Source organism: Alosa pseudoharengus, unplaced genomic scaffold, assembly GCF_046254945.1.
Source record: "Alosa pseudoharengus isolate Yale_2024_CS ecotype anadromous, Long Island Sound unplaced genomic scaffold, YU_APseudo_1.1 YU_APseudo_1.1_scf_9, whole genome shotgun sequence".
NCBI classification, from domain to species: Eukaryota; Metazoa; Chordata; class Actinopteri; order Clupeiformes; family Clupeidae; genus Alosa; species Alosa pseudoharengus.
Window position 1 is genome coordinate 1,267,065 of NW_027468881.1, and position 9,761 is coordinate 1,276,825.

The window sequence follows — 9,761 nt, forward strand, 5'->3', positions numbered from 1 at the left end:
TTATATCATGTTTCTATCGTGCAAAATTTTAAGTTAGGCCACTGCACATCCAAATAAGTGCCCTTCACGACCCACAGTCAGTCAGTCTCCATAGGTTAACATGGCAAAACTTGATCTCCTACTACCTAACATATTTCTTAAACTGCTTTTCTAGCCTCTTTTTCCAGCCTCTTAAATGATACAGATGAATTAACAGAGATCAAGGATAAAACAAATGAAACTGAAGAGATGGATAAGTTTAAATAGCTGTAACATTAGCGAGTTGTATTTGTGTGTATTCAGGCAAATTGCAATAGAAAGTCATGAACTGTGCTACACAATTAGCAATTAACAATTATTTGAAAAAATAAGCTTGTGTTAGTAGGAAAGCCTATTAAATTCATGCAGTGAGTATAGGCCTACTTATGCCTATGTGTTTGAATGTTGCTGCTACAACAATTGAGGGAGAGTACTGGTCCTACAGTATTACAGTGACAATAATGATTTTGAAGCTTGTAGCCTACCCGTAGGCTAGCTATTTATTTCATATTGCGCGCACATTTTTTTTTTTTTTTTTTAAATGTAGGCTATTGGGAGTTGGGGGCCTCTAGATCTAGAATCGCCCCTGCCTGAACAGCTGTTTTTAACGTAGCCAGCTGTTTTTTTTTCTTTCTCTGTAATGAACTGCAAGAACTGACAGTGTGAAAGACCCGATTGATCTTTTTCCAAGTTTACACTGAATAAGGAGAGGTAAATAGGCCTATTATTTAGACAGAAGTAGCTATTGCACTGGTAAATAGATCACAACACAACAGGGTTGCTAGGTTACGGGGACGCTGGCGAGACACGCCGCTCCGTCTGGCATCATGTTTTTGTTTGTATTTATGTAATGTTCGTAATTTTATGTAATGTTCTGTTAATTTTTTGTATTTATTTTTCAAGTTAAATGTAATCACTCTTTATTTATGTTAGTTTCGATCGTTTTTGTATTATTCTTAGTCCTTTTTTCTGATTAACAAACTCGGCTGACACCATCAACGTCAAGTTAACGTTAACGTTAACCAGCTTCCTTTGGGCTGATGAGCGCCTTGGCTAGCCTGCCTTATGTCTCTGAAGTCCCTCATCCATCCGTGACGCTGCACATCCAATGTCTGGACGGAAGGATTGCTCAGCAAGGGTGCCTCAATCTGCAAGAGATCTGCAGCTGCCACGACCACCGAGCTGCGACTGACATGCGAGCTGCTATGCTAGCATCTACCGGTGCCTGGAGTCTGGATTGAGTGCTAAGAAACTCTGATGACAGTGTCAACCATGAAACAACATCACTGGTGACAACGGTCACTGTCTAGGACCACCGAGCTGATAATCAGCAGGGTCGCCCATCACAAATTCGGACTGTCTTGTCCTTCCAGTGCTCTCCAGACTGCCAGTGGATTCTCCGGGTTGGTCAGTTATTAAGAACTTTTGGTGTTGCATCGTGAAGACACAGCTGTGCGCAGTTGTCACGCGGGTCATCTTTGCCCCTTGGACATTGGACTAATTTTATTTTTAATTTATATTTATTTTATTTATTAATTTGTTTCTTGTATGTCTTGGTGTCACGGGTACGCTGGCGACTACGCCGCTCCGTCCGGCATCTTTTGTGTTTGTTATTTCTTAAATGTATGTCTTGGTGTCATGGGTACGCTGGCGACTACGCCGCTCCGTCCGGCATCTATTGTCTTTGTTAGTCTGTGTCAATGACAATGTCTTATATGTGAAGCGCTTTGGGTTGCACTCTGTGCATGTTAAATGCGCTATACAAATAAATCTGACTTGACTTGACATAAATTCCCATTGAGAGACTGTATAACCCTTTGTTCATGGCCTGCTTAAACACAGCGCATAAGATAGGCTATCAATCACTAATAAGGTCTATCAATCACTAATAAGGTCGAGATTTCACTCAAGCGTCTGATGTTCATAACTTAAATAAATGCAAATGGTAGGCCTAGGCTAAACACAACCGTGCTTGACACTATTGTATCGTTTCCATGCAGTCAAAAACTCCCAAATTGTCCTGCTTGTCCTATGTAAAAGACCACAGAAGTTCGTTTTCAAAAATCATTAGCCTATTTACAGGCTGCAGCCAACTTAAAACACGTCCAGATGAATCTAACCATTGAACTTAATTTGTGCAAAATTGAAAACAATTTGCTTGAGTTATAAAAAAGCTGTAGTCCTATTATTTAGGCCTACTCATCTAGGCCTACTGTAAATCCTGAAATTATGCCATGGGTCTTTTCTTTACTTATAGGCTGCGTAAGCACATGCCTTTATTTAATTAATAGGGCTGTAACAATACACCAACCTCACGATTCGGTTTGTATCACGATTTTTGACCCACGGTTCGATACGAATCTCGATTTTTCTTTTTTTCCCCCTTTTTTTTTGAGGGGGGGGGGGGGGGTAGACATTTTATTAAATAACATTTTAATAGCCTCCCTTAGAACACCAGAGGATTACAATATAATATATCTATTATTTTATATCCTGATATACAAATATTTTTCTGAATGACTGATATTTATGACAGCACACTTTATGCAGATTAGCCTATAGCCTAGGCCTACTATTTTTTTTATTACAACTCTACCTCTTTAATTCAGCTGTCTGGTTGAAGCCTGGAAATATTGTAAACAAAGTAGCATAGTTGGCTAGCTAGCCTATCATAGTCTACTGATTGGACTGTTCAGTTTCCCCATGTGTCAAGGTAATACTTGTTCTCCTTGGGACAGGCCCTTTTGGGAAACGTTGGTATTGAGATGATCAGTCAACTTCAATGCAAGAGTTTTAAACAAATATGTGCAGCATGCTAATGATGCTAAGCGGATTTAATAGTAATTTAGCTAGTCGTCTTCTATGCGTCCTTGCTTTCACGATTGTGAATGTTTTATTTAATTTGCGCGTGTTCATTGAGCAGGAGAGGGAGGGAGAGAGGGAGGGAGCGCGAGAGAGAGCGGGGCAAGGAGAGGGGGTTTACTTCTATACTGTTTGGTAAAGTTGCACACATAGTCTACAATGAAAGCAAGGAGAGGTATGAAATTATTATTTATTTATTTATTTGTTTTTGGACAACGTAGGCTACCGATACATAAAGCGGGAGATGTGGGTTGCTTTTGCGGCCACGTAAGCTGCAAAGAACTGCGTGAAACACTAGAAAGGCCTTTTCACACCGCAACACAGTATCGTGGATATAAATGTCGCGATTTCGGTTTCAAATCGTATATCGTTACAGCCCTATTAATTAAGCATTATTTACTTTCTTATTATAGGCTGCGCAATTGTGCATCTTAAGCCTCTCGCAAGCTCAAAAGAGCGCAGCACGCGACTGAGCTTGAGAGCGACGTGAGACCCGTGGTTTAAATATTAACTTTCAGTGTTTTACGATGTCTTTGTAAATTAGGCCTATGTTTAATTAAAAAGTGTTTCTTGCGTGCGTTCTTTCTCTCATTCCCTCTCCAAAATGTTCCTGTTCTAGGCTATCAAGTGCATGAACCCAGCATCGCTGTGCGCGTCACATGAATCACAATTGAGACAATAGATTGACCATCTTGTACAACTGCAAAGCCTTATCATAGGCATGTTACATTCATGACATGATAAATGGAACTTATAGAACGAAAATGACAAATTAGGCAGTCGGCTAAACGTTTTAAACTTGCGCAAGATGAACCCAGCATCAGTGCGTCGCATAAATCAAAACACAAATTGATGCAACACTGACCATTGGACAATCCTACCACAAAACCTTTCCATAGGCATTCAATGTTTATGACATAAGAAGTGGAATATGAACGCATTTCATCACACCTGACAAAAAAACGATTTGACTGATCGTTGAGGTTTCAGCGCAGTGTTGACTTGCATGCGCGTCTTTTTAAGATGTGAGCGTAAACGAAGGAAAGCCCTCTAATCGGACGGGCAAGACTGCAAGTAGACGGGCCTAGGCCCGTCCGTGGCTATGCGTAGGCCTATGTCAAACAGATGCTTTCTCTTCGATCTCCACAAATTAAGCTGCAGTTAATTCCTTAGCCGTTTGAATAAATTTGCGTTTGCGATTGACAACGCGACAGACAACGTTGTGATAAATAGGGTATAATAGGCTACTAACTTAGCTCAAAATTGATACAATCAAGTTGACTTTGCAAAGTTGTGTAGGCTACCGCGCCAGTTGAAGTCTGCATGAACAGTTATTGCACAAGCCACCGTTTTGATTTGCTTGCTTAGGGGAGATGCAGGCTGAACCCGTTTGAGGGAGAGAGGCGCAGGGAGAGAATGCGTGCTGTAGCCTACACATCTCTATGAAATAATGTAGCCTAGGCTGTCAAGGCTAATCCATATTTTAAATAAGCAATCATGGAGACAATAAGTTAATAGGCTGAGTAGGCCTAGGCCTAATGCAGGAATGGACGTTACAGTTATTCAGTAACTGTAACGAATTAATGAAATTTAAATTTACCTTTAGACTTCTTTGTTTCCCAACAAAGTAACGAAATTACATTAACGCTATATCCCAAACATAGGCCTATTGAACTTAGTTTTGGTGGAGGATGGACAGATGTCAGTGCCCTAGCCTAATTTACCCTCGGAAATAATTTGACAATGTCTTTATACAATATATTTAACTGGTCTAGACATGGTGTGGTCTATTGGGTTTCTCGTAATTTCAACATACAGCTTTAAAGAATAAATATTGATAACATTTTAGGATCTGGGGCCTGTACTACTAAGCGGGGTTTCTGGCTTATCTGGGTAACTTCGAGAGTAACTTGATCACGTGTGGCGTAACTTCCCGATTAACCCGTACTACGAAAGGTGGATAGGTTTTAACCGAGGTATGCTGCCATGGCAATTTACGCTGCATCTCAAACCTGCTCCGACCAGGTTATGTTCTTGGTTAACCCGAGGTTTCCGTTAACCACACCCTTTATAAGTACCACCCCTCCACTAACAATTTCTCCCGAGACATGTCGGCGTAGGCTACCTGATCCATACGACATTGGAGCGCAAATTGTGAGGGACTCTCTTCGCAGGGCGAGGGGTTTTAAAGACCGCCAGAAAATATATATAGCCTACCCGGACGATATTCTCTATGAAGATATAGATTGTCAGCCGAGGGAATTAGTTATCTTTGTCAGATGATCTAGGAAGACGTCTCATAGCAATGCCCGTACGTAGACATCATGCATTCAATCGGTGATGCAAGAATACTGTATGTCCTAAAATAAATCGGACATAGGCCTACAGTATGCTGAACATCTGAGCAAGAATAGCCTAAAATAAATCGGACATAGCCTACAGTAGGCCTAATAAATAAAAATCACCATTTTAACAAACTTGTTGAATTGAATGTCATATTACTGTACCCTGCACATAAAGGCTACACATTTCCACAGCACCAAAATCCGACCGAATGCCTCCCTCAACCCCCTCCATAATCGGCCTTCCACTATTATTTGAGATGGCCAACTCCTCTGCTACTGTAAAACACTCTGGTGCCTTTCCTCCTACAGTAGTGTTCGAAGACACCTGTTTCTTGTTACCTGTAAAACAGAGGCCAAGTGAATGCTATAAGCTAGGCCTACATGTTTTCATAATTAAGAAATATTAATGCAAGCTATAACTATTCCTACTATTCGGAATAATGTTTTTGTGTTTCATTTTCACCTGCTGCCATGTGCGTTTGGCAATGGTGTTGCATCTGAAATGTTCACAGGATTAGGCATACACTAAATCAGTCAATGGGGGCTACTTAAACATTCAATTATCCTTATTACTGTAATCTATATGCCCACTTCTGAATTTGCATCTGTAGGCCTTTCTATGAACTCAAATTAGGCTATTTAATTATTTCAAATCATTTCAGACATTCCGTAAGCTACTAATCCTCCACTAATCCTCTGTAACACATATTTGAAGAACATGTGGGAATAAAACTTTACTTTTAGGCATTTAGGCTACCCGATCTGTAATACGTTGCCAACAGCCTTGCTTTGCTCACTGCCGACGTATTTGATTTTTGTCGTAGAGTGGGTTTTAATTCCTCATAACTTGTCATAATAATTGTGCATTCCTCATCCGTAAAATAAGGTGATCGCGTCATCATTGAAAGTGGTGACTTGCGCTGCAACCCGCCCCTTTTATGTGAACGCGCACAGGTTAACCCCGGCTCAACAAATCAACTTCATAATCAGCGTCGTAGTACCGATTAACACCACTTAAGATAACCAGGTTTTGTCAACCCTGGTTTAACAAAGTAACCCTGGGTTACATCTGGGTAGGTTAAGCTCCCTTCGTAGTACAGGCCCCAGCGCCATAGGATTCCCACGGTAGCCAGCGTCTGTGACGACACCTGAACTTATTCAGGTAAAAGACAGTAAAAGAAATGGACGAACAGACTCCATCATTTTCAATGGGAGGGCACTGAGTCAAATAGAACGATTTTTCAGTTGGTCCCCCCAGTACTGCGCAGACTCACACTTAACTTTGTGACGTTAGCCATCGAACTGAATCTTGTAACTCATATGATAGATACACAGAAATTCTTCTCACACTTCCTTCGCCTTCAAAGTCATCGAAGTTAAACATTTATTTATGTATTATTATTAATATCATCCTCACCAAGTCGTGTTTATGTTGAAGCTACCATACATGATCATCTTCAAAAACAGTCATGCTAAAACAAAACAAAAAAAGTTATAGCCTTGAAGCTAATCTCTTTCCACTTTTCTGACCTACGGTCAATCCATCGAAAACCTCTGAAATGATTAGTGCCGTTTTTAAAAAAAATTAGGTTTACTTTTTTATTATTATTAGGTTGCCTCTGTGTAATGCTTTACCTTAACATACGGTCGTGTATGCTAGGTTTTGCTTATGACTTACCGTCAGACAGTAAGGTGGACTGAGCTTCTTATCCAAACAATACGGTTATCTTCCTAAGGCACGAAAGAGAGATTACGTCAAAGCTAGCTTTCCTCCAACCGAACAAGCTAACCATTCTTCTTACGGGTAACCAACGTTACGGACGAGGTAGTGGAGTCTGTTTTGCCTTTGTAGTGTTTATGTGGATTACACAGAAGCTACAATATCGGCACAGGATATATGTTATATGAAGTTATGGTATTTCAAAAAAATCCTAGAATGAATGGGCTTCTATGGGAGTTAGCAGAGAGGTGGTCCCTCCAGCCTACGTCGATTGTTCTACTTCCGGGAATTCGCCTGCCCCCTTGCATAGAACGTACTTCAACATATCCAACGTATTTTCCAGCCAGTAATCCATCTTGCGCGTAGCGCTCTAGAATCTTTGGTAGGAAGTACCAGGCATTTTTAGACATGATACGGCATAAAGACGTCTCCTCTTCCCCCGAATTGTGCGCGATCTTAGTGTAAAAATGACTTATGACGTACCTAGCAGATAATACCACACTGCATTTTAGCAAGATTTTAGTATAGCTAGTTGGTTCGCATTATATTAGGTAACGTTCCAAAAAGACGTCCAGGCACACGGTTTTGGTAACATAGCAACAAAAACACCAAAGCGCTCTGAAAATGATGTTGAGGGCCGCTATCAGCGTAAAAAACGTGAAGTGTTTTTTGTTGTTTGGGAGTGCAGTACGTTTAAATGGCGTTAAGAGTCATTCTTTTCACGTCTCAACTTAGGCCTACGTATTGCTTTATTATCAAACTCAATAATTAAAAGTGTTTGATAATCTGCTAATTGATATTTCACAATGTATTAACAACACAGATAATACGTTAATCAATTGTAACGCACGCGATTGACTAGTCGGCCATTTTTGTCAACACATTTTAAAATGTAGCCGTCCAATCTTTCACATGACATAATATCAACACAGGCAATAGCAATATCCATAGACAACGTTAAAACAGACTTATACGGTGAAATCGTAATATATATATTATAAAATAACACGACTGAGCGCATTTACTTACCATTGCAAGACCAAAGATGAAGAAGACGTCCGTGAGACTCGACAGTTGGCAGGCTAAGACCAGAGAATGTCTAATAGACCTCTCGAGAATAAGTCCCGCCTCCGTAACTTCCGTATCCATCCAACTTCCTGGCGTCGATTGTCTATGGGAAATAACATGGCGTTTCGAAATATCATACTGGTAAAACATCTGTAGGTAGCGAAGTAGAAAAAGCTGGTGGGCAGATTGGTCTACACACTTCTGCCATCTAGTTTCCACTGGATTTTTTGATTGTCGGTGCCGTTTAATTAGTACGATCTTTCAAAACGCCATGTTATTTCCCATAGACATTTGACGACCGAAGGTTGGATGGATACGGAAGTTAGGAGGCGGGACTTATTCTGGAGAGGTCTATGGGCTAGTTGCACGAAAGGCTCCCGGTGAGCTTGTTTGTTTCCTGTGGAGCCAGGTGTGTTTGAACCTGCCGCTCTTCTGAATGTAATTAGTGTCTACACGTCCTTCTTTATCGTAACGTGCTGATTCTCTAGGTGCAACACCTAGCCGGGTCCGTGTAGACACTAATTACATTCAGAATAGCGGCAGGTTCAAACCGCTAAGCGCCACCCTTAGAACGCTGATGAGCCAATGACAGTCGGACTCGGACATCAGCTCGGACAACTCCATAGGAAACAACAGGGAGGAGGCATAAAATGACAAATTAATGGTTATTTATGGAGTTTATTAACTCAAAAAACCCCTACGGATGACCATGGTCAAACGTTTTGCATGGGGGACGTGTAATACTGATAGCCGGTACCCCGAGAGGCTAGAAAACGGGGTATTCACCTTATTCAGCCCCGCCCATTTTTTAAAATTCCACGTTGTCTTTAAACGTGTGGTCGGCTAGGTACGTCTAGTTAGCTTCATTGGGATAACACGGCAGAAGAAGATAGAGAGGCTAACTTACAGAACAGCCGCTCTAAAGTCAGTTTTTTCCTAACTTCAGATAGGAAAGCTGTATAACAGAAATGTTTTAAGTCACCAAAATCCTAAATAAACGTTCCTAACTTTAGGATGATCCATAATATATGATGCCAGTCATCTCGATAGAGCTCTGTTATCTCAATGTATCGCAATGGATGTACTGCTCAATCGGAAGTTTGGAGACAATGTGGGCAAAGCTAGCGCCCCCATGTTTGCGCGCAGAATAAGGTCAATATTTTCATCAACAGTAGCCTACAGGACGTCTCTCGCGTTTGCAACAGCTCGACGTAATGTAGGCTACTAAGCCAAGAACGTGGGCACAGGTTCCCTGTTAAATCCCAAGATGAAAATGCTCATTAACCAACTACTATATTCTTACTACATCAAATATTAACGTAACCTAACATATCTTAGTATCAATCTTCCACTAGCTAGCTAGCTAGCATTAACGTCAGTGGTTTTTGCACGGTGATTTGCACGGCTACTTGCCACAACTGCTTGTCACCTTGTATGTATTCTAAAGTTTTGAATACACCCCTCTATAGCATAATTAAGTCCCTTTTGATAGCTTGTGGAGGAAAGTAAATGCTTTATCGACCAAAACGTCCTCAAAGCCTGCTTTCATATACTGTCAGCTGCTGTCCAGCTGTACTGTCCACAATGTATTTCTAATCAAGTCTGGTTTGTTTGTCCGAGTTTTCGCACGGTAACAATGGGGGGCGGGGCTTAGCGACAGGTCAATTGGGAGGGTCATTTTGTCTTTGAATTTTTAAAATCTTAGATTTGAGGGTGAATGAAGGTCAGATAAAGTTTAAAGAAATACA

General features: G+C 40.9%; 1 protein-coding gene across 3 annotated transcripts in view; it reads right to left on the reverse strand.

Annotated features, from left to right (window-relative positions):
* kansl2 (KAT8 regulatory NSL complex subunit 2) overlaps window positions 1-8,328 on the reverse strand; it is a 43,502-nt gene extending 35,174 nt beyond the window's left edge. For 2 of the 3 annotated variants that reach the window (XM_076276001.1, XM_076275999.1), the window contains exon 1: window positions 7,975-8,328. The gene's annotated coding sequence lies outside the window, so the exon portion shown is untranslated. Of the gene's footprint in view, window positions 1-6,903; window positions 6,957-7,974 lie in introns of all 3 variants that reach the window. The other variant, XM_076276000.1, reaches the window with a different exon arrangement.
* Between the last annotated feature and the right edge of the window lie 1,433 nt (window positions 8,329-9,761).